This window comes from Triticum urartu, chromosome 1A (genome assembly GCF_056163025.1).
Source record: "Triticum urartu cultivar PI428250 chromosome 1A, HENAU_Tu73, whole genome shotgun sequence".
Classification (NCBI taxonomy): Eukaryota; Viridiplantae; Streptophyta; class Magnoliopsida; order Poales; family Poaceae; genus Triticum; species Triticum urartu.
Genome location: NC_141873.1, coordinates 232,164,902 through 232,177,790, shown reverse-complemented (window position 1 = coordinate 232,177,790; position 12,889 = coordinate 232,164,902). Strand labels below are relative to the sequence as shown.

At 43.0% G+C, this 12,889-nt stretch overlaps 1 long non-coding RNA gene across 1 annotated transcript; it reads left to right on the top strand.

The window, feature by feature from the left end:
- The first annotated feature begins 8,953 nt into the window (after positions 1-8,953).
- On the top strand, positions 8,954-12,554 carry LOC125552180 (uncharacterized). Its single transcript, XR_007303462.2, has 2 exons — positions 8,954-10,371; positions 10,473-12,554. It is a non-coding gene; the product is annotated as an uncharacterized LOC125552180 (long non-coding RNA).
- Positions 12,555-12,889: the final 335 nt, after the last annotated feature.

Genomic DNA, 12,889 nt, shown 5'->3' with positions numbered 1-12,889 from the left:
TTTGCTCGCCATTGACGCGGTCGCGGCGCGCTCCGCTCCGGCGTCCCTGCGCGCGCTCTGCTCGCCATTGAGGCAAATTTACAATGACAACGGTTAATAATTCTTAATAATTGTATTACATATTCAGGATAATTTAAGATGCCACATGCGGCAAGGCCCAGAACACTCACAGCCTACATATGCATACAATTATAACAAAATATAGGCTAAAAGGCTGAGCTGGCGGCCTACCGATGATGGTCTCCTCAGGCTCCATGATCAACAAAGCATCCTTGCGGCCGTTCACTCCAAGTGTCCCGACCCGCCTCTGCCTACGGAGCTGTTGGCGCTAGTAGGCTCTTGGGGATGCTGGGCCTCTTCTAGAAGATCTTGACAGCGTGCAATCGCGCGCATGACATCTCTGCGGAACCGCTCCATTTCCATGTCTCTCACCTAGTAGCAAATTCCGTCCATCACCTGCATCCTCTAGATATCACATTGGTGATGTTCTACTTCATCGGGGATGTCAACTCCGCCAAGGATGCGCTCGAGCCTGGCCACCACATCATCGGGATTGAGGTTGACACGGCCGCCGCGGGCAATAATGAAGCTGCAGGCTGCCTGTGTCTTGACTGAATCACATAGGTCCTTTGCCCATTCCTTACGGGCATCAGGCTGTCGATGAGCACTGGTGACGGCAGCTCTTCGGGTGGGTCTTCAATCATGCCGCCGAGCAGCTCTGGATCTTTTGCATGAGGATGGCAAACTGCTCATCACACCTCCTCTGCAATATGTCGATTGTGCTCCCAAGAACGGGCATCACTGTCGATGGGCCATGGTGCCTGCACTGGCCAATGAAGCTCTTGCTCCCCGACCTGCTCCGGCTCATTCTCCTCGCCAAAGATGTAACATAGGTAGGCGTCGATGTCGAAGCTTTGGTCGTTGCCTAGCATGCTCGGAATAACTAATGGTAGATGGGTGAGGACTAGATCTGCGCAGAGTGTCACGACGGTGCATTGCCGCCTGGGTTATATGCAACAAGCCATTAGCTGGTGGCGGGAAACCGATGAGGGAAGAGGCGTGGATTTTACAATTCACCCATGTGGAGCGCAGGAAGCATTCGCTGGAGCGCGGGAAGCATTCCCTGAAGCGCGGGAAGACTAAGTGGAGCACACAAAGTGGAGCACACACACAACCCGAATATCGTATCCGGTGCCACGTGTTATTTATCACACAAGTGTTAACATAAGGAAACGTATGTGTAACTTACTAATCATCGCACATGAGTACTCGTAGACGCATCGTGTGCGATACTCCTAGCCACTGCAAGCACCTAGTTTGCATTTTTCAAAGTTTTTTGTACACATAGAATCGCACAGGAACTAACTGTATTAACCGTCTGTGTTGTAATTTTTCATCACAAACAGTTCATCCGAGTCGCCCGTTTGCCACGTATCACACATATCTTGTGAAGTGGAACCATTTCTATTGTGTTCCCTAATCAAAAACAGTTTCTCTGAGTGAACCGTATGCCATATCACACACACCTTGATCTGGTTAACCATTTCTGTTCCACTCCCTAATAGCAAACAGTTCATCGGAGCGAACTGTATGTCGTATATCACACACACATTGATATGGCTGCCCATTTCTGTTGTTCTGCCTCATCGCAAATAGTTCGAACGGGTTAACCGTGTGCCCTGCATCACACACTTGACTAAAATATGAACCGTGTTTGATGGCTCTGCCATCGCAAACATTTTGCACCTTTTTAACGGTTTTTTACACCCCCGTTTGTGATTAATGCATCGTACACAGTTTCGTCAAAGGGTCTCTGATCATAGTTTCGCATTAGCAGCATCCTGCAGTAGTGACACACGGTTAATAAAAAGAACATTTGCGATTTAATTACCTACTATATCCCATCCTTGTTTATAAGTAGGATTTAACTAATAAAATACGAATGCATGCCGCCAAAGATTATATCGTTGGATTTGTATTTGATCATAGTTTACAATTATATAGTATTTGTAACATGCATTAACATTTTGTTGGTTAAATTTAAGGTTATATACCAGCACACGTTTGCCTGCAACACACATGGCTTATTCCATCACAAACAGCTCGGATGGATAAACTGTATGCCACATATCGCACATGCAATTATAATTTGATACGTGCTTGATGTCTCCGATATCGCTCGCACAGTTCATCTTATTTGCCACATATCACTATGCCGGCCTCTGCTCATGTCCCTCGGGAAGCTCTGCTCGTTGTTAGGCGCCGTAGCGTGCTGTGCTCACTGTTAGGTGCCGCGGTGCGCTCTGCTCGCGTCCGTCGGCGCGCTCTCCTCACGTCCGTCGGCGCGCTCGGCGTGTGCACAGCTTTTCCTTGCATGTTCAACTGTTATATGCATATATATGGTTGCTCACCGTTGAGGCAACCGCGGAGCGTTCTGCTCGCGTCCCTCCATGCGTTCTCTACCAGTGGTTGTGCCTGCGCACGATCATGTCGGGGGGGGGCATATGCATGCGGTTGTGCCGCGCGCGTTGCCACGCGATGCAGTTATGTGCGGCATGATGGAGTTATGCGCTGCAAATTAGAACTGCCATCAGGGCGTGCCGATATTCCAGGCCGTCCGGCTTCCCCTTTAATTCCCGCGGCTATTATAACCTTAGTCTCTTCAACCTTTCCATCGCAGCCCACAACACAACAAGCACACCCACGATGACACATAGAGAGGGGATGTCTAGTGGCACTCCAATGGAGTTCGGCAAGCATAAAGTGGAGACCCATGCGATGGAGACGGATCTCTCGGTGGTGTACACCATCGACCCGGCCGTGGTGGACGACTACATCAACATCGCTGAGCAGTTGCATGCTTGAGACAAGTACAAGGTGGTCGGCATCGACATCCAGTACACCGCCGGTCATCGCAACATAGAGCAGAAGGTTGCCATCACCCAGTTGTGTGTGCGCCATCATGTCCTCATCTACCACTACTGCATGGCCACAGAGTCTTGCGACTGTTTTACCAAGTTTGTCAACAACATCGACTACAAGTTCACCACGGTGGAAACCACCGACGATGTAAAAGCGATCAGGGTTACGGGCTTGGCCTGCCAGAACCTTGTTGAAATCCGTGAGCACTACATGGTCTGGGGTAGCACGAATAAGGACTCCCTGGTTGAACTCGCCTTGGCCATCATCGACCCATACTATGAAAAGATGAAGTAGGATGCCAACTGAACACGTCCTGTATCCTGGAACAGGGCCTGGATGCGGCAACTGGATGAACCTCACCTCAGGTTCGCGGCCAAGAGCGTGTACACATGCTACGGGATGCACAGGAGGATCGTTGACATGAGGAAGTGCCTTGTTACGGAGATCGACGAGTCCGGATCGAGCCACAACCAGAGCAAGCATCACAAGAAGTAGATGATGATCAGATGATCGTCTATCCTAGTTAATCATGCATGTAATATATAGTTTACTTTGGTGTGTGGAAATGTCATGTGTGTAGTAGCCACCTATGTAATTATGCATGTAACAATTTACTTTGGTGTGTGCAAATGCCATGGTTGCAGTAGCCACCTATGTAAGTGGATGTTTAATTTGGTTATGCAACCATGTCCTTATAAGTGTGTGTGTGTATGTGTATGTGTGTGTGTGTGTGTTGTTTTGTATGCAATCCCATCGCACAACACACCCGTCTTATTAGCAACAATCATATGTGTTATTATCGGTCTTCGCACACATTTCTAATTACAGACCTGTTTGCCGCGTATCACACATATCTTGTTATATTGAACCGTTTCTTTTCTCTTGTCTCAACGCAAACAGTTCATCCGAGTGAACCGCATCCCGTATATCGCACACACCTTGATCTGGCTAACCGTTTCTTTTGTGTTGCCTAATCACAAATAGTTCATCCGAGTGAACCGTATGATGTATATCGCACACACCTTCATCTGGCTGCTTGTTTCTTTTGTTCCTCCTCATCGCAAACAGTTAACTGAATTGAACCGTATGGCCTGCATCACACACCCAACTAAAATCTGAACCGTGTTTGATGCATTCGTCATCACAAACTTTTTGCACCTTTTTTAACGGTTTTTTACACCACCTTTTGTGATTATTGCATCACACACAGTTTCATCGAAGGGTCTTTGACCGTAGTATCGCGTTAGCAGCATCCTGCAGTAGTGTACTTCATGAAGATCTACCCAAGCGAGGTTAGTCCTTCGTGGATGTAAGTCATGATGGAATAGACAAGGTTTCTTCTTCGTGGACTCTTCATGGGTGGAGCCCTCCATGGACTCGCGCAACCATTACCCTCTGTGGATTGAAGTCTCCATCAACGTGGATGTACGATAGCAGCACCTATTGGAACCATCCAAAAAATTTCGTGCCTTCATTGCATTGGATCTTCCATCTTTACCCTTTACTTTTTGCACAATTGCATGTTTTACTATTACCACTGCCCTATCTCTAGATATGCATGTGTAGGAAGTCTTGGTGATATCTTAACTAGTGCCAAAATCTGCCTAATTTTAAAGAGAACTAAAAACTGCACCTTTGGTTGGTTAAGAGTCTATTCACCCCCTCTAGACATATCTTCTCTGATCCTACAATTGGTATCAGAGCTTGGTCTCCATTTCTTTGGCTTTATCACCATTGGAGGAAGATAAATGTGTCTACTTTGGGGAGTCTTAGACATAGAGTGCCCATTCTTGGTGGAGAGTACTATAACTCTTGGAAAAATGAAATGATTGCTATCTTTAATGAATTTAACTTGAGAAAGTATATTCATTATCCTTATGTGTCTCCTATTGATCCCTTGCACCCACTCATAAAGAGGAAATCAACATGCTTCGTAATCTTAGAACCCTCAATCTTATCATTAGAGGATTACCTAAGAATGTGCTTTTTCGTATGCAAAATTTTGAATGCGCATACACTTTATGGATCGACATTGAGATGCGCTTTTCTAGTTACTCATTCAAGAACCTTAATGAGATTCTTCATAAGTCCAGTTCCTTTCATAAGATGAAGCCTAGTGATCCTAAGTTTGATGAATGTTTATTTGATCTTCTCGATCTTATGCATGCTAAAAGTGATGTTGGAACCATTAGCAACATTATCATGGAAACCATTAGAATTCACAAAATTGCATATTGTCATGGTCATAAATCTAACGAATCAATTCCCCTAGGTGATGATCACATACATGATGACGATGATGATGTTGAACATGGCTATTATGATGAGGACAAAGAATTCGACCTAGAATATGAGAAGTCTATGAGAAATCTTAGTCTCACGGCAAATCTGCATGAATACATGGCCACGGGAAAAGAGTGGATTCTTGATAGTGGATGCACCAATCACATGACCGGAGATAGAGACATGTTTCAGTGAGCTTGCTCAAAATGATGGTCCACGCAAGTATGTGACTTTGGAAGATAACTCCATGGGTAAGGTACTTGGCCTTGGTAAGATGGCCATATCCAATCATAGCTCCATTCAAAATGTTATGCTTGTTTAATCTCTTGGCTACAATCTTCTTTTCGTATCTAGACTTTGGTTTCAATGTTCTATTTACCGAAGTAGATTGCCAAGTGTTTCGTCAAGATAATCATAATATGGTCTTTACCGGTATCCGTATAGGTGATCTATACCATGTTGATTTCACAAAAAGAGCCCAACCTCATAGATGTCTTATTGCAAAATCTTCTAAAGGTTGGTTATGGCATAGAAGACTATAACATGTTGGCATTCAAAATCTTGATAAACTTGTTAAAGGAGATCATATCCTTGATGTTAAAGATGTTGTATTTGAGAAGGATAGACTTTGTAGTGCTTGCCATGCAGGAAAACAAGTTTGAGGAAGTCATCCCATGAAGAACATTATGACCATGAGGATACCACTTGAACTACTCCATATGGATCTCTTCGGTCCCAATGCTTACAAGAGCCTTGGTGGTAACTCTTTCGGTTTGGTCATTGTTGATGATTTTTCCAGATTTAAGTGGGTGCTCTTTCTCGATGACAAATCGCAGGTACAAAAGATATTTAAGAACTTCCGCAGGAAGGCTCAAAATCAATTTGAAGTGAAGATCGATCAAGAAGGTTCGGAGTGACAATGGAACGTAGGTCAAGAATGCTAATGTGGATACCTTTCATGACGGAGAAGGCATCTCACATGAGTTCTCAGCTACATACACACCTCAACATAATGGAGTTGTTGAGAGGAAGAACCGTACCCTTAACAAGATAGTGAGAACATTGTGAATACAAGATGCCAAAAAACTTTTGGGTGAAAGCGGGTGAGACGGCTTGTCATGCTACAAATCGACTTTATCTTTACAAGCTTCCTGGTAAAACGACATATGAGCCACTCACCGATAAAAAGCCACAAGTTGGATACTTTCGAGTATTTGTCTCAAAGTTTTACACTCATAATAATCATTGTCATTCAAAATTTTCTCCTAGATCTCATGAAGGTTTCCTACTTAGTTACATACTGAATTCTCACACTTACTGCGTCTGCAATAGCTTCACTCGAAAAGTTGAAAATATGGTAGATGTGAGGTTTGACGAATCTAATGGATCACAAGTCAAGCAATTGCCAATTGATGTAGGAGCTAAAGATCCTTCGGAAGCAATTCAAGACTTTTCTATCGACAAGATCCGTCCAACAGAGGTGAAGGAGAGTACTTTGTCCATTCATGTGGAAGCCTCAACTTCACATCAAGGTGATAGAGGTGAGGGTCCTGATCTTTCGATCGGATGATAATTATCAATTTGGTGGAGTCGAGTTTCACGGTCCGATTACAAACGTGCATGGTATTGTGCCTTAGAAATTGCCAAACCAATCTCCGAGAGGTTACCGACAATGTTGGAAGCACGATCAGCCTGACCATGAAGGTCTATTCCTGCATGCAATCGAAGAACAAACAAGAGTTTGATAATGCAATCTGAATATTGCGAATATATGTGAAGTATTGATAGAAATGGGGATCCGAAAGTGGTCTTGGCTTGGTCGTTGGACACAAACGAAGTGCACAAAGTTGCAAGGACTAACTTTTAACTAAACAAACCCCCCAGGAAAAAGCTACTAGATTGATCTACTTATATAGGAGCAAGGGGTGGCGGCTAAGGAAGTGGTATGACGTCCCAAGGCAGCCTAAAACTAACCCTATGCCATACAAGGCTCATGGGCCCAAGTGGAGGTGATGCAACAACTTTGGACTTGTAGTTTGACTCGGATTGTGTTGTAGTGTCATAATATCTCCATGCTTGGACGAATTTGAAGGTGAATCCAACTTGGCTGGAAAGTGCACAAAATAACTTTCCAACAAAAAAAGAATCACCCAATTTGGAGTTCGGATGCAAAAGTTCTTGGCATTTTGAGTCAGGTATATCTGTGAAGTCCGAATCAGAGTCCAGAATGTGAGAGACTTGGACTCTATTTTCTCTTTGGTAAAAGTGACATGAGAGAACTTCTTGAACCACACCTAAACATATATTTTTATCTTATCTTAACATGTGGATTGTACAAGTGTCTAGTAGTTTTCCAATTAGGCATGAAACAAAAAGAGGTGAAGCACTTTTGTTTTGTATGGCATAAACAAATTATTGCATAACTTTTATCAGAAATCACCTCAAATAAATAAGCGTATGCAATATTTGTGATCATATCCTATGTAGTCATGTCCTCATCATCCTTCCCTTCTGGAAAACAAAGATGTCCTTGGCATTGCTTAATCTGAAACGTGGCTAACAAATGAGACAAGGTGTACATGTTGTATATGTCATCCATTTTTACTTCCCTCAATTTTTGCACACACGACACATTTATACGTGAGTAACTTTCATATATCATGAAATATAAAGCTAAAATAGTATCACAAGAAGTAAAAAAGTATGCAAATATTGCAACTCAGTTTCCACATACAAATCAAGCTCTTATTCATATCAAATTTACAATGCTCATCATTAAACCATCCCAACATTGGTAAATACATTTTAATTGTTTCAAAATTACATGCTACAAGATGCTTAAATAAACAAACATGCAACAACTCATTCGAGACAACAACATCACCAAGATTAGAGGTCGTATAAAAATGATTAAACATTGGCATAATTATTTTCAAACATATTTGATCCAAATCTAATTTATTCCCTGATTCACATGGTTCTTTCATAGTTAATTTAATGGGTGCACTCGACATTATTGATATTGTAGTCATTTGATCACATGGCGAAGTCAAATCATCAACATAGTACTCTAAAATAGGTGGTGTGATCGAACTAGTGGGTAGCTCATCACATGATGCATTTAAATTGACAAGGCATTCATCATACTCATGTGGAGGTGGAAGATAAGTTCCTTTGTCATTACCTCTTAAGATCAACTCAGATGATGTAGGCACTCTCCGTGGTGATGTGTCATATGGTGGAGTTGATGCAGTCCTCACAACAACGGATGTGGTTGTCATAGTACGCTTAGTAGTTGAAGGAATAACTATATAAAGTCTTCCAATGTGCATTGTGCACCTGTTCTCCTTGTGGGTAACACATCATTTCATTTCCTGTTCAACTTTGTGATCAACACATTTCGTATACATCTTTTGGTACTCAAATATGTGGTTTATTGAGCTATATCCATTCATTTCTTCCTATGAATTGTTGAATTTTTGAATGATAATCATACAATGGGGTCATTTACTACCCAATGGTTCGTTTTGCGGAAAAAAGGTGAAAAGACCCAAAATCCTTCTATAAATAATTGAGAGTGTCAAGTGGTTGCGGTTTCTGTAATAGATGGAGAGACCCAAGCGTAAAGGAAAGAAGTAACCAAGGGCCAAATGAAAGACGAAGGGACCTGAGTTGATAGAAGAACATAGCTCCAGGAGCATACTAGAGAAGAGAAGTGATGTTCTTGCAAAGAAAGAAGGAAGTAGGAGGGCCAATGTGCAAATGTAAGATGTGATCGAGGGGATCAAATCCCTCTCAATTCCCAAAATCTGGCCTGGCATCTCCATCTCTTCTCTCCCCCGCCTCCTTCTCCACCTCCGGCCGCCGTCGTGGCCAGGCCGGCGTGGCTGCGCGCCACCACGCCATCACCAACATCCACCAGACACCACCACATCCATCCACCAGCGCCATCAGCAACTCCCCGCACCTCCACCAACGCCGCCACCCACCAGTGTTGCCAGCCACCAGCGCCCATCTCGCGCGCCCCTTCGGACACGGCCGCGGCGGTGTCTAGCTGCCCGCACGACCCAGCACCAGCACCTCCGCACTCCATCCATCCATTCGCTGCACTTCAACCCATCCACCATCACTACCACGAGCCCCTTGCTGTACCTCACACCACCAATTTGAATCTCTTCTTTGAAATCTTGCCGTTGTTCTTCCAAATCTTGCTGCTATTCATCGTTGCTACTGCCCACAGTTCTGTTCTTCTCTCCAACCTTCGTCTCCTCAAACCCATGCTCCTACTCCTTCCCTCTTTCTCTCCCTGCCGCTCCACTGTTGCTCCTCTTCTCTCTCAACACTTGTTGCTGCTGATGCCCGCAACCTCATGTTGCTGCTCCTTCCACACCCAAGTTGCTGCTCTTCTCTCAAACCCACGTTGCTGCTCCATCTCTCTACTTCCTTTGCTCCCCTTCTTCTTCTCTGAACCCAAACTGCTGCCGCATCTCTTCTCTCTTTAATTCTTGCAAATTTCTGTAAAGGTGAACCTTGTGTACTGTTCTGAACACCCAATTTGTGCTTATTTTATGTATGTATTAGTGTCTCTAATATATGTGAAATTGTGAGTTGCCGAGCGGATCATTTTCGAGTAGACTTGAACTGTCATATATTGTGAGTCATATTTTTGTAAATTCGTGATTGTGGTTAATTCTAGTAACCGTGGTGTTACATATTTGTGGATCGCATGTACATGTTTTAATCTATGAATTCCATTGCTATAGACTCGAATGCACCGATACCTCAGGCAACTAGCGAATCAGTATCAGATACCGTATCTGATACCGATACTCCTCCGATACATCCCCGATATGTATCCAAGGAGTATCCATGAATACACGATTTAAAACAATTCAGATACTTGAAGGATACTTTTTCAGTTCGTTTTGGATACGACCCAGCCCATCTAAGAGACCACTCAGCCCAGTTAAGAGGCAGACAACAACCCTAGTACCCCAATGCCCCTTCCTTTCTCTCCCAGTTTTATTTCCTCCCTCCCAAGCTCACACCAGGCGGTTGCTGGTGTTTGCGTACGTAGCAGCTACTCACCCAGGGCCGGCGTCAGCGGCGGCTAGCCGACGACGAGCTGCTACTCCTCACCAACGCCTCCTATCACGCAGCAAGCAGGTATGTACACTTCTCTTCTCCTTTTCTCCTGCCCAGCCAAGCTCATCCCCTCTTCTTTCTCCTCTGATCTGTGAAGATCTCATTTTTCTCATCTCCTCCAGATGGCTCCTCCTGCTGAACCTCCTACTGTACCTACAAATCTAAGGGCACCATTGTGGAGCCATGTTCAAATCATAGAGAAATCACTTGGAGGGGTGCAACACTAAATGGAAATGCGACCACTGTGGTCATGAAGCTTTGAGTAGCTACTCTAGAGTTTCTGCACATTTGCTAAACAAGACAGGGAACCATGGAATCCATGCATGTAAAAAGGTCATGGTTGACATTCTGAATCCCTTTTTTTGAAAAATAAATAAATAGTAAAACGTATCAGTATTGGCACTTTTTCAAAATGACGAATTTACGTATCCGTATTGGCCCGATACTGGTACCCATATCCATATCGATGCATTCGAGGCTATAGAACTCAATGCTGATCTACATCATCTCAAATGTCCGCTTGTAAAATCCTGTACTATAATGTTTCTGCCACTTATCCTTTAGGCTTGCCTGTGTTAGTATTTTAATTTCTTAAGAAAACGAAAATACCAAAAAGACGATGATTGAAATCTCAACCTTCCTATGTTTGTTTGTTTTTCTTTGTCGAGAATTTTCCAAAATGATAGTTTAGGTTTATTTCCCTGTAATCATCACTTGAATTGTGTTAACTAGATTTGGCCGAGTATAGTTGATGTTGCCTAGTCCTTGTGGAGAACTTCAACAACCCACAGTTTGGGCGTAAACCTCATTGTATTTACAACGGATCAGTTTGGCACCATTGCTGGGGATTAGCATCAAGCGATTGTGTTAGGCTATATATAGATCAGGTTTTTCTTGTTTTATTTTTGTGGCATTTATATGTGATATATATCTAACCCCTAACCACTGTTCTAGTTATTTTCTCTTTCTTTTCTTGTTTGTTTTGTAGGTTGGATTGTCTTCTTGGAAATGGCATTCTACTCAGATCATCATTTTTATGTGAGAAATAGCACGGAAAGTGTGCAAGACATGATAAGTAAGATTTCCCATCAATTAGTCATGATACTTATCTTAGAGGCCATCCTTATGTTGATCCTACATGCCATATTTGTGGATTTTAGGCCATTCACCCGCTAAATGTCAGTGTGGTTACTCTCACCCTCCAGGTTGTTTTGGCATGAGCTTCACTCAAGAGCATAGCTCATACCAAAACAATTACTCACATGGATGGTCTGAAAACCTGAATATGTCATATAGGAGCAACAACCCTGAGATCTCATCATTTGCCTCTAGTTATCCAATGTAGGGATTTAGGTATGAAGAGGAGAGCAACAATTATGCACCACAACAATTTTATTCAGCTCCTATTCATGTACCTCAACACCTAGAGATATGTCTGCTGGAGTTAAATGGTCCTCCATTTGGTCAACAAATAACTCTAGCACTAAATGACTCGTTAGAGCAATCTCATGTGCATGTGCCCACACAAGATGAGTTCGATGAGATAGAAAAGATCACACATTTGAGTCTCGAGTTCACTTGGAGTGCTGAGGATGATCCTATTAGGAAGGTTATAGTAGAGAAAATGAAGAAGATTAAGAGTGGAAAAGAGCTAGTGGAAGAAGTAAGGAAGATAGAGAAGAATATGAATGTTGGAAGTACAATCTCATCACTACTTGAGCTGAGTGTTTTCTGTGATTCCCCTTGATACAAGTGAGGTTCCAACACCGTCACATCCAGCTGAGCAAGATAGCAAGATCCCAGAGGAAGAAAGACCTCAGATTGAAGAATAAATACTCGAAGACAAGGAACAAGATGATCCAGAGCTAGAATTCCCAAGTGATCAAGATGAAGACAAAAGATCTACTACTCTTGAAGAAGTAAAGAAGTTGTTGTAGTTGAAGATGAAGAATTAGAGATTGCTTATCGTCATTCAAGAGTGTGATATTGCAGGTTTATCTAATCCTCTTGATGACATGCGTCCGTATAATTTCTTTGCTACTACCTTGCATTACATGATACCATCACTTACGATCGATTTGAAAACTCATTTGCTTGCATATGATGATACATACACTATTGGTGGCATTGCTCTCATTTATTATGATGACACTTATTCTCCTCATGCTAGACTTGTGCTTAATGATAAATATCATCCTCATTTAGTATTGAGCTTGCTGATTCTTATCATACTCGTCATGTTCTATATTCCTATGCCTATGTAATTGGATATTCAATTGACGACTTAGAGGGCTTCGACCATATCACTTGTAGTCATTGTTTTTGTGAGTCATATTTCAAAAAAAAAATCTTGTGCACGAACCAATAGATGCTGACTAGTTTCGAGGTGACATCCCTTGGGATCCCGGTGGAGTCAGAGCATGGCAATGAGGAGAAGCAGTGGGGCGCACATATGGAAGAGAGAAGCTGGAGCTTGCATGTAGAAGCAAAAGGAGAAGAGCTACAGTTCAAAGAGTGATTGTGTGATACCTACATCATA